Source organism: Aedes aegypti, chromosome 2 (assembly GCF_002204515.2).
Source record: "Aedes aegypti strain LVP_AGWG chromosome 2, AaegL5.0 Primary Assembly, whole genome shotgun sequence".
In the NCBI taxonomy this organism is placed as follows: Eukaryota; Metazoa; Arthropoda; class Insecta; order Diptera; family Culicidae; genus Aedes; species Aedes aegypti.
In genome coordinates, this window is record NC_035108.1 from 233,966,572 (window position 1) to 233,991,317 (window position 24,746).

General features: G+C 36.0%; 1 protein-coding gene across 1 annotated transcript in view; it reads right to left on the minus strand.

Moving 5' to 3' along the window:
• The window catches only part of LOC5569106 (gamma-aminobutyric acid type B receptor subunit 1), a 473,264-nt gene that overhangs the window by 64,559 nt on the left and 383,959 nt on the right, over positions 1–24,746 (minus strand).

The window sequence follows — 24,746 nt, forward strand, 5'->3', positions numbered from 1 at the left end:
GCTTGAAATTCCAGTAATAATCATACCGTCAGTGCTGGAAAAGTTCCCATCACGAAGCCGCTCACGAGTGTATACCAACGCATAACAAACATCGCAGACTCGGGAACTGGCTAGGTGTGAGTAAGTCCGCACCCGTCTGCTCGGGAGAACATGTCAAAAGAAGTAGCAACAAGCTCGGGAACGTTTACTCGCGAGCAACCGAGCAAGGTGTGATTTCTTATGGTTTTGACAGACAAATTAATTGTATAACCATCATATCGACAGCAAACTACGAGTTTGTAGTTAAAAGCCCTTGGAAACCATAAATCTCGGAGGGGAAGCAGCTTTTTTCCCAAAAGCACAATATGACTCTGAACAGCTCCGAACAGGTTCGCGAATCACTTTTAGCTTCAGTTACTCGGGAGCCGACAGATGCGAGTAAACCAGCACTCTGACGCTCGGGAGCGTTTTGTTTTGTTCCAGTTCAGAAGAAATGTTCGTCACTTTCCATCACTGCATACCGTTTTTATTCATATTACGATCAGCTTCAAATTCCGGACACTTTCACGTTTTTGTCGTTCAAAAGTTCTCACTTCAGAGTCTTGTTTTATTAAGCATTTTCCAAAGACATCTATAAAGGTTTGTAATGTCTAGCTGCCTTAGATGTCGCTTTAGTGGTTTGACGATCTCAATTGATGATTTTACTTCTCCAATTATGGTTTTTATGAGTTGTCCGGAATTCGAATCAAAGTGTCCGGAAGGTACCCAACCAGACGGAAGAAACAAGATTATAACAGAATGTGTTCGCCTGATATGATTTTTTTATATCACCAGTTGAAAAAACATGTACCGTTAGTAGTTAAAATAACAAAAATTCTAACAAAATTTGCACCAAATTAAACTAAAATATAACAAACCCTGTTACAATTATAACAAAATTATTACAGAATGTGTTGCAAGGACGTTACAAAATAACAAAATTATTGCAAACTGTGTTACTGTTTATGACATCGGATGTTATTTGCAACAAACTTATAAATACGGTGTCAAAAATATAACAAATGTTGTTATAAATGTGTAAAATAAAAATATAACAAGTTTAGAACAAAGCCATCTTGATAACAAATTTTTATCAACTTCTGTTATTTTTAACTGTTGCTGATAGGAATGTGTAATAATCTTGTTATGTGGTTCTGGTCGGGTAATCATAAGCATAAGCATTGATGACCGTACAATTCGTAGTTGAGCAATTCTTGCTGAAACCAGGCCGCCATCGGCACCCATCGGCACCCACCGTTAGAATTTTATGTCACTGATCGCTAGTTTTCGATAAAACTTAAGGGTGGTCCTTTTGGTTTTCTCAAATTGGTGGACCCCTCGTACGCCAGATTGCTAAACAGTTTGCGAAAGAGCCCATTTTTTGATAAATATTGGGTGCTTCTTCACGTGATATGTCTCATATTTCGCTTGAAACACATAACAACTTAGTGGCATTGTGTAGAGAAAACATACAGCCCATTTAAAATTAAAAACAAATTGGCGGCCATTTTAAATCTCGCCGCCATCTTGAATTTTGTTAGAAAATCGTTTTTTCACCATTAGCGCACCGCTCCACAGTGGCGGGCCTTCATACAAAGGTCGGACAAAACCTCAAATGCATCCCAAATCGCTTGATTATGGTAGTCTAATAACTTTCTTCGATACCTGATATCATTCCGTTGGAAATAATTGTCAAATTAAAAATTCGATTTTCTAGTGAAATTTGTCCAAAGTAAGTTTTTTCATCCAATCGAATAAAAAGGCTAGTGTTGCAAAAAAAAATTGATTCTAATACAAAAATTTGAGCATGAGCATGATTGACCGGCCGCAGATGCTACTCCGTTGTTGCAAGAACAGCTGTACTTACACAGGGAACCAACAAACGCTACTCGGGATCAGTAGCATCCTCAATGTGTAAGTACTGGTGCTCTCATTATTATAATAAACAATAACGGCGCCGGCTGCGTCCGAATGCAGGTCAATTTAGGGATAGGAGGGAAATGTTGACGTGTTACTTGCTTCATGGAAGCCGAGTAGTCCTCTGCACTTCCACAAGTAAACACTGGGAGTTTGGATATGGGGGCGTTTTGGTAAACGATAAATATATATATATATATATATATATATATATATATATATATATATATATATATATATATATATATATATATATATATATATATATATATATATATATATATATATATATATATATATATATATATATATATATATATATATATATATATATATATATATATATATACAGGGTGTTTGGTTGCACTTTTGATGCATTTTGAAGGATTTTAGGTCATCTATTAATTACATAGAGGTGGACATAATTCTACTTATGACTTGTCATTCACGCCGTTGTAAAAGTACAACACTACCAAGTAAACCTCGCCCGTGATACACAGCACGAGCGAGGTGAATTCTTATGTTCAATAAAGTAATTTAGATATCGCACTAATGCTCAGCGTGAACTGTTGGAGCAGCAGGATGAACAAAATTAGTGACCGTCTATCCTACTACAGCTTGGTTTTCTGTATAAGGTTGCTCACAAATTATGTTCAATAGATCAATAATCTCTCAATTAACTATTTTTATAAAATCAAATAATAGATCTACATGTAATATTTCATATAATTTGCAGTGTCGTATCCATAAAATTGCTCAGGGGAGACGAACGACGCAAAAAAGTGGATATTTTTACAAAAATTGGGATGGCTTAAGACGGTTCAACCAAATCATTTTGTTTTTCTTTTATCCAGTAAAATAATAGAATAACTGCATAAAATTAGAAATTTCTTTTGAAATTGAGACTTTGGCAGTTTAATAGGTACTTTGTGCAGTCACAACAATAAAAAGTCACAATTTGTAGATCAGTACTTTTCTTTAAAAAAGCCTTAAGCCTTACAATGTTTGAAATACGAAATCAAATTTTTTTGAAAAAAAAAAAATCAAATAATTCATTAAATTCCAACATTTTTACTTCATTATTGAACTAATTTATGATAGATTGAACGAAACGACACAATTTTATCAAGCAGGGTGATGCGGTTCTTGTACAAGAATAATAAAATATAAATAAACCTTTTGTTATGCTCTAAATCAAATAGTAATCAGATCAGTATTCCAGTTTGAGTTACTGAGTCTTATTTTTTTAAATTTGAATTAAAACCAAGAGAAGTGTTAATTTTGAACGATAACATTTGAAATATTTGCAGTTTGCTCTAATAGATGGAAAATTAGAAATCAAATTGAATATAATTTAACAATTGAATGTATTTAAATGAACTTAAAACAGTCACAGTCACAATTAGAAATTGAAGCTCTTTCCAAACTTTAGTCAAGTTTTAATCATCAAGTTAACTGTAACACTAGCGATGGCAAAATCATTTGAAATTTGACTCATGGAACATATTCACGACATAAATGTGTATGATTTTACACGAACTAAATTAAAACAAAATACCTGCTGGAAACCCACCAAAATGAGAATGTGTCATTTTTCAAACAAAAGCTCCCACAGCAATTTACAGATGCTTATGGTCGTCACTATGGCAAGCCTGTAAAATTTCGTGAAGGGAAATATCCTTCATCATTTTAGTAACAGAACCTCCGAATTGTCAACCCTCCGAGAGGGCGAAAGTGTAAACACGACACGTAGCAAAAAAATTTTTGGGATGAACAATATTTCATTAATAGTATGTCTCACTATCAAGAACTTTGGTGATCACCAAAGCCTCTCTTAATTTGAATTTCACATCCAAAGGTTTAATTTTAAAAATAAAATTCAATTCACATTTTCAAAACTGAATAAGCCAAACATACTTTTAAGAGCGTTTTTCGTATTTCAAGTAGTTTCACACCAAAAACTTACTCCAAAGTCCACTAAGGTGGAGAGGGAGAGAGGGTTGACCATCAAACACACCCCCTCCCACTGATCACTTGTTTCTGTTTTGTAGACAATATGATCTTAATTTTCTTTCTGGCGTTATGTCCCAACTGAGACAGAGCCCTGCTCCTCAGCTTAGTGTACTTATGAGCACTTACATAGTTGTTAACTGAAAGGTTTTCTCAGTCAAAGTTGCTGTTTTGTATGTGTATATGGGCAAAGGCATTTTAAATATTTTATATGGAACAAAGTCCACGAGACCCCTCCCAGCTCTGAAATTCTTTGGAAATGAGCTACAAGGACAGCCATAAACGCACTGCAATATTAAATAAATGAAAAAAAACTTATTAAATGGTATAGTGCTAGATTCGGGTTTTCTTTTATTTATAGGTATTCCACTAAACAGCTCGAAGATTTATTACATAATATTCTTAATTTTTCTCATGATCTCAATTAAATGCTTTTCACACAATTCAAAAGCATGATTACTGCTTCCAGATGAAAATATTAATTTAGATAATTTTCAAGAGTCTATCCTGCAATTTCCAAGTTGTTCATTAGAAAATGACCAATTAACTATGCTACGAATTGTAATATGAAAACAATTAATTCCTGGTTTCGTTAGACACCAAAAATATGGAATAGATTCAGCGGGTAAAACTTTTCTTTGGAAATCATCCAAGAATTTCTCCACAAATTCCTTCAGGAATTCTTTCAGTTAATGTTCTCAGGAATTTCCCAGGGATACCTTCAGACTGAGACCACTTGAGGAATCTTTCGTCGGCCAATACCAGGCTGGTTTTCGGGAGGGCCGCTCCGACAACGAACCAGATATTACCAGATACATTTTGCAAATGAACTTAGATAAATTCTTGGAGTATAACTAACAGACTCACCATCTATTTGGATTGGAGACGAGGTGTCAATGTCGTTTGTGAATTTAGATGGAAGCAAGGAGACGCACTTTGGAATTCACTGTTCAACATTGCACTCCAGGGTGATATTAGGAGATCAGGCGAGCAAAGAAATGACACTATCATGACAAGGTCACATCTTCTTCTTCTTCTTGACATTACGTCCTCACTGGGACAGAGCGTGATTCTCAGCTCAGATTCCACAGTAGTTAACTGAGAGCTTTCTTTGCCAAAGTTGCCATTTTCGCATTCGTATATCGCACGGTGTGCTGATACACACATATTATCGAACTTGCATGAACCTCCGATCTTTTTTCACTAAAAGTTAGCCTTGGTAATCAAAAAAAGCTTGCGGCATATTAAAAAATCTTTCATCGGCAAAAATTTGAAAAAATTTCCTCTACCTGAAGGAATTCCTGGAAGAAACCATGAAGTTAATCCTAAAGAATCCCTGAAGCTATTCTTAGTAGAATTTTAAAGTTATTTCTTACCATTGTACAAATCATTTAAAAAAAAACTTTTATAAAACTTGGCAGGCTAGAATCGGGTTCCAACGATAGAACAGTTGAAAAACACTCTACTCAAAAATATACTTGAAGTAATATAAGAGAAACGTCGAATTAAAATCTTCAGAACATCACTACAAAATTGATATTTCTTAGAGTTAGTGAAAATACCTTCTATAGCTATTGCTGTGAAAAATGAGTTTGAAAACATTCTGGGTTTTCATATATTTTCCGGGAATTTGAAGGAAAAAAAAAACATTCTCATAAACATTAAACATTTATTATTCACAATTACATACATATTTGAGTAATTTAAAAGGGGAAAATCATATTACACATATTACATTTCAATATTTGAAGTGGACTGAAAACTGATTTAGTAGCCTGTGTAGTTCGTGGAGGAAACCTTGGACGTATTTTTAGAGGAATCCTTAGAGAAACTCTTGGAGGTATTCTTGGTGGTATTTCTGGAGAAAATGCTGAAGGAATGTAATTTAAGGAATTCCTGGAGGGAGCTCTGGAAGTATTTCACGAGCAATCCTTGTAAATATTTCTGGAGGCATTCAAAGAGATATTCCTGATAGAATCTTTGGAAGAATTCCTGTTAAAATCTATCGAGGAAATTCTGAACAAATCCCTAGTGGAATTCCTAACAGAAGGAGTGCTAGGTGAAATCCGCGAAATCCCCGAAGAAATTTTAGAGAAGTTCCTAGGTTCATAGGAAATCCCTGAAAAAAAAAATTTCCAGAATTTACCAAACAATTTCTGGAGAAAATCCGGGAGAAATTTATAAAATAATTCTTGAAGGAGTATCAGGGGTAATCCCTAAAAATATTGCTGAAGGAAGTTTTGCAGATATTCCTCAACGAATTCTTGGAGATATTCAGATGCTTCAGAACCTCGAAAACCTCCTCCACTGATCTGCGATCGATTTAAATAAGGCCGATATCGTCCACAAGACCAAGGACCATATGTGACCGTAGGCCTTCCTTAGCCGAGTGTAAGTAAAGCCATGCTGAAGGTGTCTCGGTTCGATTCCCGGTCGGTCCAGTATCTTTTCGTAATGGAAATTTCCTTGACTTCTCTGCGCATAAAGTATCATCGTACCTGCTACACGATATACGAATGCGAAAATGGCAACTTTGGCAAAGAAAGCTCTCAGTTAACTACTGTGGAATCTGAGCTGAGAATCACGCTCTGTCCCAGTGAGGACGTAATGTCAAGAAGAAGAAGAAGATGTGACCTTGTCATGATAGTGTCATTTCTTTGCTCGCCTGATCTCCTAATATCACCCTGGAGTGCAATGTTGAACAGTGAATTCCAAAGTGCGTCTCCTTGCTTCCATCTAAATTCACAAACGACATTGACACCTCGTCTCCAATCCAAATAGATGGTGAGTCTGTTAGTTATACTCCAAGAATTTATCTAAGTTCATTTGCAAAATGTATCTGGTAATATCTGGTTCGTTGTCGGAGCGGCCCTCCCGAAAACCAGCCTGGTATTGGCCGACGAAAGATTCCTCAAGTGGTCTCAGTCTGAAGGTATCCCTGGGAAATTCCTGAGAACATTAACTGAAAGAATTCCTGAAGGAATTTGTGGAGAAATTCTTGGATGATTTCCAAAGAAAAGTTTTACCCGCTGAATCTATTCCATATTTTTGGTGTCTAACGAAACCAGGAATTAATTGTTTTCATATTACAATTCGTAGCATAGTTAATTGGTCATTTTCTAATGAACAACTTGGAAATTGCAGGATAGACTCTTGAAAATTATCTAAATTAATATTTTCATCTGGAAGCAGTAATCATGCTTTTGAATTGTGTGAAAAGCATTTAATTGAGATCATGAGAAAAATTAAGAATATTATGTAATAAATCTTCGAGCTGTTTAGTGGAATACCTATAAATAAAAGAAAACCCGAATCTAGCACTATACCATTTAATAAGTTTTTTTTCATTTATTTAATATTGCAGTGCGTTTATGGCTGTCCTTGTAGCTCATTTCCAAAGAATTTCAGAGCTGGGAGGGGTCTCGTGGACTTTGTTCCATATAAAATATTTAAAATGCCTTTGCCCATATACACATACAAAACAGCAACTTTGACTGAGAAAACCTTTCAGTTAACAACTATGTAAGTGCTCATAAGTACACTAAGCTGAGGAGCAGGGCTCTGTCTCAGTTGGGACATAACGCCAGAAAGAAAATTAAGATCATATTGTCTACAAAACAGAAACAAGTGATCAGTGGGAGGGGGTGTGTTTGATGGTCAACCCTCTCTCCCTCTCCACCTTAGTGGACTTTGGAGTAAGTTTTTGGTGTGAAACTACTTGAAATACGAAAAACGCTCTTAAAAGTATGTTTGGCTTATTCAGTTTTGAAAATGTGAATTGAATTTTATTTTTAAAATTAAACCTTTGGATGTGAAATTCAAATTAAGAGAGGCTTTGGTGATCACCAAAGTTCTTGATAGTGAGACATACTATTAATGAAATATTGTTCATCCCAAAAATTTTTTTGCTACGTGTCGTGTTTACACTTTCGCCCTCTCGGAGGGTTGACAATTCGGAGGTTCTGTTACTAAAATGATGAAGGATATTTCCCTTCACGAAATTTTACAGGCTTGCCATAGTGACGACCATAAGCATCTGTAAATTGCTGTGGGAGCTTTTGTTTGAAAAATGACACATTCTCATTTTGGTGGGTTTCCAGCAGGTATTTTGTTTTAATTTAGTTCGTGTAAAATCATACACATTTATGTCGTGAATATGTTCCATGAGTCAAATTTCAAATGATTTTGCCATCGCTAGTGTTACAGTTAACTTGATGATTAAAACTTGACTAAAGTTTGGAAAGAGCTTCAATTTCTAATTGTGACTGTGACTGTTTTAAGTTCATTTAAATACATTCAATTGTTAAATTATATTCAATTTGATTTCTAATTTTCCATCTATTAGAGCAAACTGCAAATATTTCAAATGTTATCGTTCAAAATTAACACTTCTCTTGGTTTTAATTCAAATTTAAAAAAATAAGACTCAGTAACTCAAACTGGAATACTGATCTGATTACTATTTGATTTAGAGCATAACAAAAGGTTTATTTATATTTTATTATTCTTGTACAAGAACCGCATCACCCTGCTTGATAAAATTGTGTCGTTTCGTTCAATCTATCATAAATTAGTTCAATAATGAAGTAAAAATGTTGGAATTTGATGAATTATTTGATTTTTTTTTTCAAAAAAATTTGATTTCGTATTTCAAACATTGTAAGGCTTAAGGCTTTTTTAAAGAAAAGTACTGATCTACAAATTGTGACTTTTTATTGTTGTGACTGCACAAAGTACCTATTAAACTGCCAAAGTCTCAATTTCAAAAGAAATTTCTAATTTTATGCAGTTATTCTATTATTTTACTGGATAAAAGAAAAACAAAATGATTTGGTTGAACCGTCTTAAGCCATCCCAATTTTTGTAAAAATATCCACTTTTTTGCGTCGTTCGTCTCCCCTGAGCAATTTTATGGATACGACACTGCAAATTATATGAAATATTACATGTAGATCTATTATTTGATTTTATAAAAATAGTTAATTGAGAGATTATTGATCTATTGAACATAATTTGTGAGCAACCTTATACAGAAAACCAAGCTGTAGTAGGATAGACGGTCACTAATTTTGTTCATCCTGCTGCTCCAACAGTTCACGCTGAGCATTAGTGCGATATCTAAATTACTTTATTGAACATAAGAATTCACCTCGCTCGTGCTGTGTATCACGGGCGAGGTTTACTTGGTAGTGTTGTACTTTTACAACGGCGTGAATGGCAAGTCATAAGTAGAATTATGTCCACCTCTATGTAATTAATAGATGACCTAAAATCCTTCAAAATGCATCAAAAGTGCAACATCATAAGCAAGAAATGCATACATTGAGTTCTCGCTGCACGCGCAAACGCACCCCCCATCTGCTCTGCACCGTAGCTCAGCTACTAGTGCGAGGAATTTAAAAGGATCAGTCTTTATGACCACACTTTCGCTACTGCGATGATCGTGCGGCGATCGCACTAAATCTATTTATGCGACTGTTTGCATACCAAACGCCGCGAAGAGAAGAGAAAATGACGCATGTTGCGAAGCGATTTCATTTTCCCTTCGCTTCGGCACGACCGACATCTGTCGTTTCCGAGCACTTTATCCACACGCGGAGGCATCAACACACGAACGGACGAACAAATAGGGTAAACAGCCGTCAATTTTTTTGATTTTTTTGCTGTTTGAAGCACAACTTTCAACATGATATTGTGACGAATTTACAAGAGATACAGTTTTGCTGTCAAAGACACTTTGGTAGCTAATAAGTTAATGCATATTTAGTAGAAGATTTTTTTTAACATTAATTACGATAATTTTAATAAAATTCATGAAAATACGTCGAAAAATGCTGATTTTTTCGTCACTTTTTGCAAACTTTTCGTAATTTGAGCCTTTGAATCATTTTCTACAAAATTCACGTCCAAGAAACTAAGATAGACTAGATCATAAGCTTTCGATTCATGCGCTGAGATTAAATGTATGACGCATAGTTAATTAGAGATGAGGTTTCAAAGATGACCTAGTTGAAAATCTTAAAATCGTGAATAACTCACTTAGCAGTGATTTGCGACCCTATGTTCCATGGGCACTTTTTCATATCTTATGGAGATCTATCGACCCTCAAATTATTAAAAAGTTGGAACCAAACACCCTGTATATATATATATATATATATATATATATATATATATATATATATATATATATATATATATATATATATATATATATATATATATATATATATATATATATATATATATATATATTTTTTTTATCTTTATTAACGAGATTTTTAGCCCTGGGCTAGTTCATCTCGGGACCAACGGCTTTACTTCCCTTCCGAAGGAAGTCGTCACTGAAATTTTTTGATGTGACTATCTCGGGGATGGGATTCGATCCCAGGTCCTCGGCGTGAGAGGCGTGTGTTCTAACCCCTACACCAGGTCCGTCCCCACGATAAATATATAATTTGAAATGAATGCGCCTAACCGGATTCACGATATTACTCGATAAACGAATTGAACGCCGAATAAGTGTTCGTCATTCGCCCTCATAGGAGCAAGCGACAAGATCAAAGGATCAAACATTACTAACGCGTTCCACGACCCGCGATACTATTCCACCGTGCCACGCGAGCGACGCGCGACATGTTCGATCCTGCCCTCGTCACCCGCTTCCGAAGAAGCAAGCGTCAAGATCGAAGGATCAAACAGAACTCAATTAATTCTAATACAAAAATTTGTGCATAAATCAGAATTAGAGATATAAATTTAATTTCCTCTTAGGGTCCATTCACAAATTTCATAACGCTAAAGGGGGTGGGTGGGTGTCCTCATGATGTTACGGCTCATACAAATTTGTAGAATATTCATACAAAAAGTGTTACGAGGGGTTGGGTGGGATTGTGCGATATTTGCCAGAAAACCATTCGCCAGAAAACTATTCGCCAGAATGACATCTGCCAGAAAACCATTCGCCAGAATGTACCATTTACCAGAAAACCTTTTGCCAGAATGTACCATTCGCCAGAAAGTACCATTCCCCAGAATTATTTTTCTTGTCGATTTTGATTAATTAATTCAATATCAATTGAAATATCTCGGAATTCAAAGATGACCGTCACAATATTCGACTTATGAGACTTTTGCACATCTTCAAGAGCAATAAATTGAACTAATAGTACGGTAATAATCTCGTTCTTCTCATTTTAAGCTTTCTGCTAGTGCACGCTGTTATTCTGCATCTCTTGTGAGATTTTGATACAATATTCTAAGCTGTTTTACACAGTTTAAACTTCGAGAAAATTACATTTCTTTTCACCGCGAGCTGTTCTTTGTCAGAATATTGTATTCTACTGAATTTCTCATACAAGTACCAGATAATTTTTGCTTTTCAATGGGAAGTTTATTGATGTTGTGCTACTTTCTCCCGAATATCGATACCACGAATGTCGTCTCCCCGAACACCAGTTCCGCAAATGCCATTTCCCTGAATACCCCGTTTGCTCAAGTGGCCTATTTCCTCGAAAATGTGTTGGCTCTCATAATTATCATAACTTATTGTACATTTTAGGGTGATGAACGGTTCATATGATATGTACCCTTCTTTTTTGATCAGCGGTTCTTTAAAGTTTTTCCGAACTCAGCATTTTTTCTTGTTTTCTTTATGTAGGGTTCAACCCTGGGTTTGATTAATGATTAGATTATAATACGATCAGAGTAGGCATAGACTGGGCGAAAAAGGGGTTTCAGTTAGAAACAGTGTACGACAGAGCTTGGCAGGAAGAATAAAAACGTAGTGCGTGGAACTTGTTGAATAGTGAATTCAGTGGCTGTCCTGCATCCTCCAAATCTCCGAATACCCATATTCTACAATTGGCGACGAAGATAAAGGTAGGAAAACAGTTAAAAAGATAAAAATAGTGAAGGTTGCATTGTGATTTGGAAAAAAAAATCAAATTTGAAGCGTGATCTGCTTCCCGCTATCGTATGAAAAAATGGAGTATCGGATGAAGTGCACATAAATTGTGGAATTTTTGAGTGAATTTTACCTGAATTATGAATAATTAATTGATAAATGTAACTAAAATGTAATATTTCCAAATGCAGCAGTTTCATGCATTGAATTAAAAAAAATGAAATGAAGAGACCAAATTGGTGATTGAGAAGTGAAAAAATCAGCTGTTCCTATGGTAACAGAATCACCCTCTACCACCCACTTACGTACCTGAGTTGATCAGTTGATAGTATGTGTGGGTTAACTAGACCATCATGTTGCAGCAACGAAAAAAAAAAAAAAAATATGCCGTCTTCTTGCCAGTACTTCACTGTGTTGGCTATTTTTGTTCACTTACCTATTCCTTTTCAAGAGCAAGACTTCATTCTCAGAACTGTGTTATTCACGAAAAAATGGTTCAAAAGTTTGGTTTTCTTTCTAAACACTATCAAAATTGTTGACAAACTTGAAGGAGGCGAACGGCAAATCGACAGGGTGAAATGTTGAGCCTACCTGCTTTTCATGCGTAACACGTTCGTGTATGTGTATTGGTGATATGAATGTATGAATGACATAGATTTTTTTTCTGGAGTGATGTATGTTTCTCCTCGATCTGTCATATATGGACTTGGTTGTGTTGATGGTTTCTAAACAACATTAGTCATCAGAAACTGTCATTCATATAAAATACTCAAAACAAAACAGAATCGGCTCGGAATACTCTATGAAAAATGAAGATGGGTAGAATCATGAATGAAAGGTTCCGCTAATTGACACCAAGTTATGTCTGGAAGAATAACGGTTGCGGTTGATGAATTGAGATGCACTGTTGAACTATGAACGATATATTTGGCTAAAATTGATTTGAAAGAATTGAAATTTATGCGTATTAATGGCAAAGAGTAAAAACAAAGAAATAAAGCACTAAAAAAAAAAAAAAGGTTTTCTGATTGTTTTTTTTTGTATATATATTTATAATCGTAAATTAAACGTTTTATTTGTTTGTTGTAAAATGTTCATACGTAAATTATGTATTGATATTGGTTGAAACCGCAGCAATAAGGGATTATGACAAAACACTTGTAGCGTGTTGTTTTGTAAATTAAGATGCGAACCAGTAGCGTTCAGGAATATTCGTTTGAACCAGTAGCGTTCTAAGGATACAAAGAACCAGAAGCGTTCTTAGGATACAAAGAACCAGAAGCGTTCTTAGGATAAAAGGAACCAGTAGCGTTCTAAGGATACAAAGAACCAGAAGCGTTCTTAGGATACAAAGAACCAGAAGCGTTCTTAGGATAAAAGGAATCAGTAGCGTTTTTAGTATGTGTGAAAACGTTGAACGTCAACTAGTTGCGATTCACAGGATGTATTCGACCAGTAGCATTCTTTGGATGCAATGAACCAGAAGCGTTCTTATGATACAATGAACCAGAAGCGTTCTTAGGATGGTGTACTGTAAGCGTGAACCAATAAGGATTCACAGGATGTATTGAACCAGTAGCGTTCTTAGGATGTAATGAACCAGAAGCGTTCATAGGATTTAGTGAACCAGAAGCGTTCAGAAGCTTGTATATTATGAACCAGTAGCGTCATAGGATCAACATAAAAGAATTGATTGAGCCAGTTGTGTTCAAGGACTAATGTGTATACCGGTACGTTTATTCTTCATAATTGATCATAGAATAGTATTTGAACCATAAGCGCTCGATGGATGTAATGAACTAATTGTGTTAAAGGGATTTGTGAATAAACCAGAAGCGTTCATAGGATGCTATGAACCAGAAGCGTTCATTGGGTGATGTTATACAAAAGAATGTAGGGTTTTATTTCATCACACTGGTAGCATTACTTTACTGATAGGGAGTAATGTTCAGAAAAATAAAAATGTTTGTTTATCTTATGTATAAAAGCCAATTTAAATGCCTTCATCCGATGCTTCTAATTTTGGTATTGAGTATTAAGAAAATATGTCCAAATAATTATGAAAAGATTTTTTTTTATATCGCGATATTACAGATGGAAGAGATTCGTCAGATCCCACCTTTTCGTTGCGAAACTATCGAGAAGGGCAAAATTTCTCGTGAATGGGAATCTTGGAAATGGTCGTTGGAATGCTATTTTGAAGCATATGGCGTCACCGATCAGAAATTGAAGCGTGCTAAGCTGCTTCATCTGGGAGGCGTGGAACTCCAAAGAATTTTTCGCAGTTTACCTGACCACGATAAAACACCTTTAGTTACTTTGGAGCCAAAAGTTTACGACTTGGCTATCGAGCTGTTTGATTCATATTTTCAAGCTGGTCGACAAGATGTCATTGAGAGACGTAGATTACGAAAGATTAAGCAGGAACATAATGAGAAATTTTCTCATTATGTGATCCGTCTTCGTCAGCAAGCGCTAAATTGTGGTTTTGAAAAGTATTCTGCAGAAGTTGGAGAAATTTTGAAAGAAATTTATTTGATTGATGTCGTTGTGGAGAACTGTCGATCAGATGAACTTCGTAAAGCTATACTCAAACGAGATCGTACTCTAAGAGAAATAGAGGAAATCGCGGCAACAATCGAGGACACAGATCAGCAGTTAAAGGATTTGAAGGAGAATGGCAACATTGTACGTGATACTCCAGTGTTCGGAATTGATAACGCTCGCACGGTCAAACCTGCGAGTAAGAGACTTTACCTGGATGAAGGTAGGAAAATTCTATTCGTGATCTTAAAAACAATTCACCCAAATTTGCTTTTTCAATAATAATAATTTATATGTTATACCCTAGGAAATGATCGAGCTCCCTTCAGAAGTTTTCCGAAACGATCGGTATTTCAGGAACCATCACGAGGATCATCGTTCCAGAGAAAAGAGAAGGTTGTTTGTTACTCTTGTGGTTATCAGGGGCATCTTTCAAAGTCTTCAGAATGTCCAGCAAAAGGGCGCACATGCCGGCGTTGCCGAGGGTTGGACCATTTTGAAGCAATGTGCCGGAAACGCAAGCAGTCTTCTGAAGTACGAGGAAAACCGAAAAAAGTTTTCAATGTTCAACATGTACCGGAAACCAACAATCCATGCGATGAAGAACAAGAAGAAATTTCAGAGAACTCAACGAAGGTATACTATGCTTTTTATGGTGGAAACGAAAGCAATACCTTGGATTGTGTCATCGGAGGCTTTTCTCTGAAAGTTTTGATTGATTCTGGAGCTGACGCGAATTTAATCCGAATGGAAACATGGAACATGATGAAGCAGGAAAGAATTCAGGTTCTAAAGTCATCAAAGGGATGTTCGCGAGTGCTGAAAGGCTACGGAAGCGATAGACCTCTCTCTATTGTTGGGACTTTCGAAGCCAAAGTTACTATCGGCCGTAAAACCACTGTCGCTGAATTTTTTGTCGTAAAGGGTGGACAAAAAGATATAATTGGAGATCTTACAGCTAAAAGGTTGGGAGTGTTGAAAGTGGGTATTGAAGTGAATAATGTCGATGCCAAAGTCAAACCATTCAGCAAAATAAAAGACGTTCAGGCTTCCATTTCAATTGCCTCAGATGCTAGACCTGTTTTTCAACCGTTACGCCGAGTTCCAATACCAATGGAAGAAGCTGTGAACAGAAAAATAGATCAACTTCTGCAACGCGACATTATTGAAGTGAAGCAAGGACCGGCCACATGGGTATCGCCATTAGTTATCGTGGGAAAAGCATCTGGTGAGCCAAGAATTTGCCTGGACTTGCGCCGAGTAAATGAAGCTGTGATACGTGAGCATTTTCCTATGCCAGTTGTCGATGAGTACCTGGCGCGACTTGGCACTGGGAAGGTGTGGAGTAAACTTGATATTCGAGAAGCGTTTCATCAAGTCGAACTAGCAGAAGACTCGAGGGATTACACAACGTTCATCACCAGTCGTGGATTATTCAGATTTAAGCGGCTTCCGTGCGGATTGGTGACCGCGCCTGAAATTTTTCAGAGAATTATGGAAGAAATGCTTTCCGGATGTGAAGGTACATATTGGTACTTGGATGACATTATCGTTGAAGGAGAAACTAAAGAGATCCATGACCTGAATTTGCAAAAGGTAGAATAAAATATCTATATTGAACTGTAAAAAAAAAAAAAAAATATATGTAAATGTCCTAATAAATTTTTTAGGTTCTTCAGAGGCTCAAAGAGAGAAGTGTAGAGTTAAACTGGGATAAATGTGAGTTCGGGGTTAACAGGTTAGAGTTTTTAGGGCATCGTATTTCTGAGGAAGGTATTAGTCCATCGAATGCGAAAGTTAAAGCTGTGTTATCTTTCCGTCCACCTTGTACGGAATCTGAAGTGCGCAGTTTTCTCGGTTTAGCAAACTACTTGAATAAGTTCATCCCGGATCTAGCTACACTAGATGAACCTCTTCGTGAGCTTACGAAGAAAGACGTGAAGTTCGAATGGAGCGATAAACACAAAGAAGCCTTCGAAGAAATCAAGAAAAAGATGGCGTCAGCAGCTAAACTTGGCTTTTACGCAGTAAAAGATAAAACTATGGTGATGGCTGATGCTAGCCCAACGGGTCTTGGAGCAGTGTTGTTGCAAGAAAATGACAAAGGCGAGCCTCGTGTTATATGTTTCGCGTCCAAATCATTAACAGATACTGAACGTAGATACTGTCAAACCGAACGAGAAGCTCTGGCGTTAGTTTGGAGCGTAGAGCGTTTCAGCATGTATTTATATGGCAAGAATTTCGATTTGATGACAGACTGCAAAGTTTTGCAATATCTTTTCGCACCACGATCACGTCCATGTGCACGGATCGAACGATGGGTATTACGTTTGCAATCCTTCGATTATCAAGTAGTACACATTCCAGGACCTCAAAACATTGCGGATTGTCTCTCTCGTTTGGCAACTGTTGCATCACATGCTTTTGATCCTGAAGAAGAATTGATGATCAGAGAGATAGCAACTATGGCAGGATCAGCAGTAGCGTTGAAATGGAATGAGATCAAGCATGAAAGTGAGAAGGATGAAGAAATAGCAGAAATCATTCAAATATTGAAGAGTGGTAATCAGCAAGATTTACCGTTAGTTTACAGAGTTATTGTTAACGAATTGTCAAGCATTGATACTGTGCTATTGAGGATGGATAGAATTGTAATACCAAATACTTTACGAAATCGTGTACTACAAATTGGACATGAAGGACATCCGGGAATGAAGATGATGAAAAGTCATTTAAGAACAAATGTTTGGTGGCCGAAGATGGATAACGAAATCGAAAAATTCGTTAAACAATGCAAAGGGTGCACTTTAGTATCGGCTCCGAATCCACCAGAGCCAATGATACGACGAGAACTGCCGACCCAACCGTGGTTGGATGTAGCTGCTGATTTCTTGGGCCCACTTCCCGAAGGCCAATATTTGCTGGTGGTTATTGACTACTACAGTCGATTTATGGAAGTCAGTGAGATGAAGGAAATAACGGCTTCTGAGACCATTAGAGAGCTGGCCGCAATATTCGGACGTTATGGCCTTCCGACGACGCTACGAACAGACAATGGACCACAATTCAGCGAAAGATGTGATGAATTTCGAGAATTCTGTGATTCTAGCGGAATAACACTCATCAATACTATTCCATTTTGGCCTGCCATGAATGGAGAAGTAGAAAGGCAGAATAGATCGCTACTTAAAAGACTTAGGATCGCTCAAGAGCTCGGAAAGGATTGGAGGATAGAGTTGCGCAAGTATCTTTTGACATATCATTCTACAAGTCACAGTACTACCGGAAGTTCACCGGCTGAACTTATGTTTGGAAGGAAAATTCGAAGTAAGTTGCCTGTAGTTCCAGCCATGGCATTAGATGATGGGGAGATTCGTGATAGAGACAGGGTAGTTAAAGAAAAAGGAAAGATATATGCAGATATCAAAAGGAAAGCTAAGGATAGTGATATCGAAATTGGTGACCGTGTTTTAGCAAAAAGAATGAAGAAAAATAACAAATTAGATGCAGATTTTTCACCAGAAGAGTTCGAGGTAATTCGGAAAATGGGAGCAGACACAACAGTTAGATCTTGCCAATCCGGAAAAGAATATCGACGTGCCGTTACTCATCTGAAAAAGGTTGAAGTGTCTGAGTCACCAACAACTTCCGGTACCAACAATCTTCAAGGCACTGAAAACATTCAAGGTCGAGCAAGGCGTAATAGAACGGAACCTGCTAAACATAAGGATTATATTTCGCATTGAATTATTAAAAGCTAGGTGGGATTGTAGGGTTCAACCCTGGGTTTGATTAATGATTAGATTATAATACGATCAGAGTAGGCATAGACTGGGCGAAAAAGGGGTTTCAGTTAGAAACAGTGTACGACAGAGCTTGGCAGGAAGAATAAAAACGTAGTGCGTGGAACTTGTTGAATAGTGAATTCAGTGGCTGTCCTGCATCCTCCAAATCTCCGAATACCCATATTCTACACTTTATCGTACTTTCTAGTTCATCACTCTGTCTCTGAAGATTGTTTCTTATCCATTTTTAACTGCATCTATTTTGGGTCCATCCATAAACCACGTGATCGTTCAAGTGGGGGTGTAGAAGGGGGTGTTCTATCCTAATACCACGACCCATATAAATTTCGGGTCATTCGGCAGAATGAAATGCGGGGAAAAGTGTCAACTGGCGTTCGGGGAAATGATATTCGAGGGAACGACATTCCGGTAAGAATAGACCAAAAGGTTTTTAGCGATAATGGTCACCTACATTTCAGTACATGGAAAAGTATTCAAAATAGAGTAATTGCCTATCGCTAATCGATATGGTTCGGGACAAATAAGAATTCTCCATTCTTCATATAAAGGATGTTCTTATTAAATTTTCAACTGTCTTATTTGTATGAAAGCTCCTGAAAGTTGTTATAGTAAATGTAACTTTGGTTCGAGAGTAGAGGCATCAATTATCGTAATTCATCGAACAGATGGCACAAATAATTGCAACGTATATCGAAATTTCGTAAATATCTAATGAACTGGCCCTTAAGAAGCAACACAACTTTAAAGAACAGCTTATGATGAAAAGAAGGGAGAACCACTTGTGATATATTCTAAACCATAACTCTGTAAAACTTTAAATTAAATTGAATTGAATTCAATTGAAACTGAAAAATTCAGAAAGAAAATCGTATGGAATGTACTAATTATAGAAAAAAAAATGTCTCATCTACATCTGTATAACAATAGTTGCAACGTATATTGAAATCTCGTATATATTCAATGAAAAAGACCTTAAGAAGCAACAAAACTTTGAAGAACAGCTTATGCTGAAAAGAAGGTAGAATCTCTTGTGAAGTCTTCCAAACAACAATACCATTTTACTGGGACAACATATATTAAAAAATCCTTACTTTATTATCCGTCATGTTGAATATCAAATCTTCACATCAGTTAGCAGTATCTCTCATACATAGTGGAGCAGCTTTTAATTACAGTAAACCCTCCATGAGTCGATGTTCCATGACTCGATATCGACTCATGGAACCATACTAGAAACAAAATTTCATGGTTACTATGATGGTCCCCTCAAACGGTTTTCAAAGGATCTCTGTTCCATAACTCGATATTTCCATGAGTCGATGGTCCCTTCAGATATCGACTTATGGAGGTTTGACTGTAATTCAATTGCTATTCTATTTTACGTTTTCTTCTTTCTAGTTCCACGTTCCCTCAGGAATAAGTGCTGTCTTTTAAATTCATATTTATAAAGCTTAAAATGTTGATGTTGATCGTTGAATGCTCGAGAAATCGATATTTTTTTTTAACCGTAAGGAAGTCATGTGTACCTAGTCCAACAATTAAAATACTAGAACAATAGAACCACATTACCCAAAACGGATATTTGAAGCTGTCTTAGACACCTTAGACAGCTTCAAATATCCGTTTTGGATATTGTGGTTCTAGTGTTCTAGTATTTTAATTGTTGGACTAGGTACACATGACTTTCTTACGGTTCAAAAAAAAATACTCATACAAGAGACTTTTTTGAGTATATTAACAAAAATAACGAAGCTCTGGCTCGATTATTTCTCGTACAATTGCAAACTTAATTTATCTGAAAAAAAAAAATAATAAATAAATAAACATAGGGGATGTTCCATTCTGGGGAATAGTACATTCTGGCGAATGGTACTTTCTGGCAAATGGTTTTCTGGCATATGGTACTTTCTGGCGGATGTCATTCTGGCGAATAGTTTTCTGGCGAATGGTTTTCTGGCAAATATCGCACAATCGTTGGGTGGGTGTCGAAAATTGCCATTTTCAGCGTTATGAAATTTGTGAATGAACCCTTAGTAATTTCAGTAAAGTTTTAAACGAGTTATGACGCATTATTCAGATTTGTATGATGAAATAATAGAAATATTAGTAGTAGAACGCTAATGGCGCTGTTCTCACAGAACTGAATTAGTTTATTATCACCTTTAACTGTATCTTTTCATTGTTTATTCGATGCTATGTTGTAGTGGATGTTTTTTTTTTAAATTTATTTGACATTTTGAGGACCGGTACTCAAGCTGTCAGCGCGTGGCAAACTAGATGTTGGTAACACGAACAGTAGCGACATTAGCATTCTTAGGTTAATGCTTCTACTGATGAAATAGATAAATTATAATGAAAAATGAAAATGGAATTTTCACCTCTAGGGGCAAAGAGGGGCAAGAAAAATTATTGCGCGTCTAAAAGTATGGATGCTTAGCTACTTCATAGTGGGTGACTCATTTTCTCGAAACACTTCACATAAAACGGACGACGTATTGAAAATTTACCAGAATTTTGAAGAAAGATTGTAAAAAAACATTTTTTGCTACAAATAACAATTTGATATGTTAAAATTTTTGTAATTATATTCAAATCAAAGGCTTAAGACGACGCTTTCAAATGAAGCCTATTGAGCTTAAATCGGTTATGATTTCATTGAAATACAGCTGTTTGAAGTTTGCTCTGTGAACCATAGTTGATGAGTTTTAAGCAGACCAATTTTGCTGACTTTCCCACACTTATGATGCTGCCAAAAATCAAAAACTGAACAGATCAATCTCAAATTTTGAGAAAATGTAACTCAATAGTATAGAACTTTTTTAAAAATATTAACAAGTGATTTTGAGAACATGATTTTTTGAGGTTTTGTCCAGCCATGCGCAACTGTGCGCTCGCTTTGAATTCTGAGATCACCATCAGAAAGCTGAGGAAAAATTGCGTAAGATAGGCTACAGCAGCAACGGTATTTTCCCTATGAAATGAACAATTTTCTAAATCATGTTCTACGATTTTGACGTATATGGCGAGTGCAATCAATGCAAACATTATTTTTATTACAGCAAGGAAACATGTTTTCAATCGTTGGTGTTTAATTCGAGTCGAGTGAAGAATTACAGCATAATTTTTTGCAGCATTAATCGCATTAGATTGTCAAGTCTTCTCCAATTCCCTATACTCTACCCCAACCCTTCCTATCCTTTCCGATGGTGTTCAAGCGGTCCGCATAGACTATTACGGCCATTACCTATCCCTGCCCCCGGCTTTGGACTGACTTGCGCTCTCATTGCCCCACCAAACGCTGCAAAATGAAAATTTTAAATGGGAGCTATACTGCCCATACTCGCATAACAGTCCCATTTATATAGGCAATCCCATATAATATGGGACTGTTATGCGAGTATGGGCAGTATATGCTTTCTCTATACGATGCCACTAAGTTTGCTATGTGTTTCAAGCGAATTAACATAACTTATCAATGTACATTCATTTGTAATCTAGTTACCATTGCCAAAATAGTAAAAATAACGAAAACAAAAAAGTTTCTTCAGTAGAATGACTTTTCTTCGCGGTCAATGTGATTTTCTTAATAACGTCGAAGAGCACACTCACAATGTTTAGTGAAAAATAATGTATCAAAATATTGGTTTTAAAGTAGTGTTTACAATATAATTGTTAACGAAGTGGTAGTTTACGAGTTTAGTGGCACCATGTTCTAGAAATATGCAGTAAATATCTGTTTTAAGTGTAAAGAAGTGTCTGTCCGGTTTTGGATCCAGATGGTTTTAAATCTGGACATTGAAGTGAAATCCTATATCTTGATGGTGTTTTAATATTTTTGCAATAAAAATCATGACAAAACATTAATTTACACCAAAACATGCCAAATGAGTGTTAAGAACAGTTCAACGCATCGTGAAGTGTAGTAAAATTGAACAAATCATTAATAGTTGCAGTTCAAGCCTCAGGCGTTTCAATCCAGGTAACCAAATCGCAATCTTTTATTAAATTTCAATGTTTAAACTATTACAGCAAACATGCATTCCACAAGCTATTAAAAATGTGTTAAATTCAGTCGATTTCAAAACTTCTACAGTCGACTCTCCACAACTCGATGTTCTATAACTCGATATATTCTATAACTCGATGGATTTTGCGGTCCCTTCAAATTCCCATACATCATGCTCTCCATAAGTCGATATTTCTATAACTCGATGTCTCCACTAGTCGATGTCACGTGGGAGGAAAATTTCCCTCCGTTACTCGATATCCATCTAAAAACGCTTTTTTATAACGGGAAACATGGCCCATTTCTGGTTTGGCAGTGAATAAAGGACTTGCAAGGTGTAATAAAAGTTTAAAAACATAAAAATAAAAAAATATTTTTTTAGTAAAAGAGAGGGATTTTTCGAGCATTTTGAAATAAGTTCCCAAAGATATTTTTTCAAAATGCTATCAACAAAATAGTACTGTTTGCTTACAGAAGTGGTCATAGAAGCATTGTAAATATAGAAATTCGAACCTTCGATTTTAGAATTTTTGGTATCGATATGTTCTATAACTCGATAATTCTATAAGTCGATGGTCCCTTGAATATCGAGTTATGGAGAGTCGACTGTATGTGATTGATTTTCATAAATTCATGTTAAAATGTAGCTGTCCGGAATTTGATGCAAAAGTGTCCGGATTTATAGGCATTACTTGCTGCAGGTGTCCGGATTTAAAGACAAGACGATCCACATTGTTTTAATTATTTTAACTTTAAAATCTAAATTATTATCAGAAAATTCATCATATTCACTAAGATCTGGAATAAAACTATTCAGTTGATACAAAGGCTTTAATAAAATACCAAGAATACTCATTAAAACGAGGTTTAAACATATGTGCATGCTTAAGTGTTGTATGTTGAATTATATGTTGAATTATTCATGTCGCGGAATCAAAATTTTACCCACCAAAGTTAAGTGTTTTGAAGGCTCAATAACGCGAAAGAATCATACAGAATATTTATTTTATATGCTTTTGGATGAGTTATACATCACTGAGGCCTTGATGTTTTTGTAAGTAAATTCTGACCTGAAAAAAAGGTCCCACTGTTTTTAATGCTTTTTGACTGCTGTTGAAGGAAAAATATTAACAAACTCAATAAGATTTTTGTATTTTAGGATTGTTACCGAAATGAACGGACACAGTAGTTTAATTTCTCAAAACAACTACATATTTTAGGGGCCACAAAAATGTGCATATAAAAAATTGATCATGGGTCAGTCACAAAACCTGTTAATTTCAATGTTTCTGTGGATTTTTTTTATGTTTACCGTGTTCAAAAAAGATAAATTTAGCTCGTGGTTATGAAACGGTGAAAACAGTTTTAATAAAAGCAACCGTTCGGTTTTGACACGGTTAGATTTTGGCAAAATTATGTTTTTAGTATTTTGACAAAGTCTAACGGGCACTGAACAAATCAACCTATCTGTACTGGGTTTGTTTTGTTATTACAGTCAAACCTCCATGAGTCGATATTGAAGGGACCATAGACTCATGGAAATATCGAGTCATGGAACAGCTATTCTTCAGGAAGCTTTATGAAGGAACCATCATAGTAACCATGATTTTATATTTTTTGTATGGTTCCATGAGTCGATATCGAGTAATGGCACATCGACTCATGGAGGGTTGACTGTAATAAAAAAAATGCACTGTTCAGCCACGAAAATCCTTCGCAAGTGACGTTAAGATTGGTAGAGCTATCTCATGAAATGATATAATGTGGCTAATACAATAGAAAAAAAACAAACATGCATACCGAAAAAAGACATCGCTAAGGGAAGAAGATACTTGTTTTTAAAAACAATGACCCATTTTTGAAGAGGGTAGCCTAAAGGGTGGAGGGTGTCTTGAACGTTGAGTCTCGACTGAGTACAAATAATAGGGTTTGGTGAGCGTTACTTCGTTATATGGGGAGAGGACAATCTTGATATTTAGCTTTAAGATATTTGTTTACGATGTCTATTACTTTTTATTTCACTACAGCACCCTATCGATTTTAGCAACACATTTTTTATTTTTCCCAAAGTTTTCCTTGTAAATTAATCTACAGACATGTTGGGATTAGTTCAATTCGTTACTCACTACTCAATACTAAATTATCCAATGGACCGCAGTTTATGTGGGCTTTTTTTAGGCTTCCATGTTAAAAATTGAATGATTTAATATGTGGTCATCATTATGATGATCAAAGTATTGATAAAAGCAACCCTGCAATGCAGATGGTAATGTAAATTTTCAGTTAATTACTTTGTATGTACTCACGGAACACGAATCTGGGAAGCACGTTCTGTCCCATTTCAAACAATTTCATCCTGTTGTGTGGATTTTCCTTGATGCTACATCGCAATCACAGAGAGGGTTTAATGTTTATTATAATTATGATTTTAATGTTCACTGATAAAATTAGAAACAGACAGTCTGTAAAGTAGGGAAGAAGCACTTACTGATTACATATCGGGCAACACGCTTTGTTATCCTACATTCAAGCCATAACA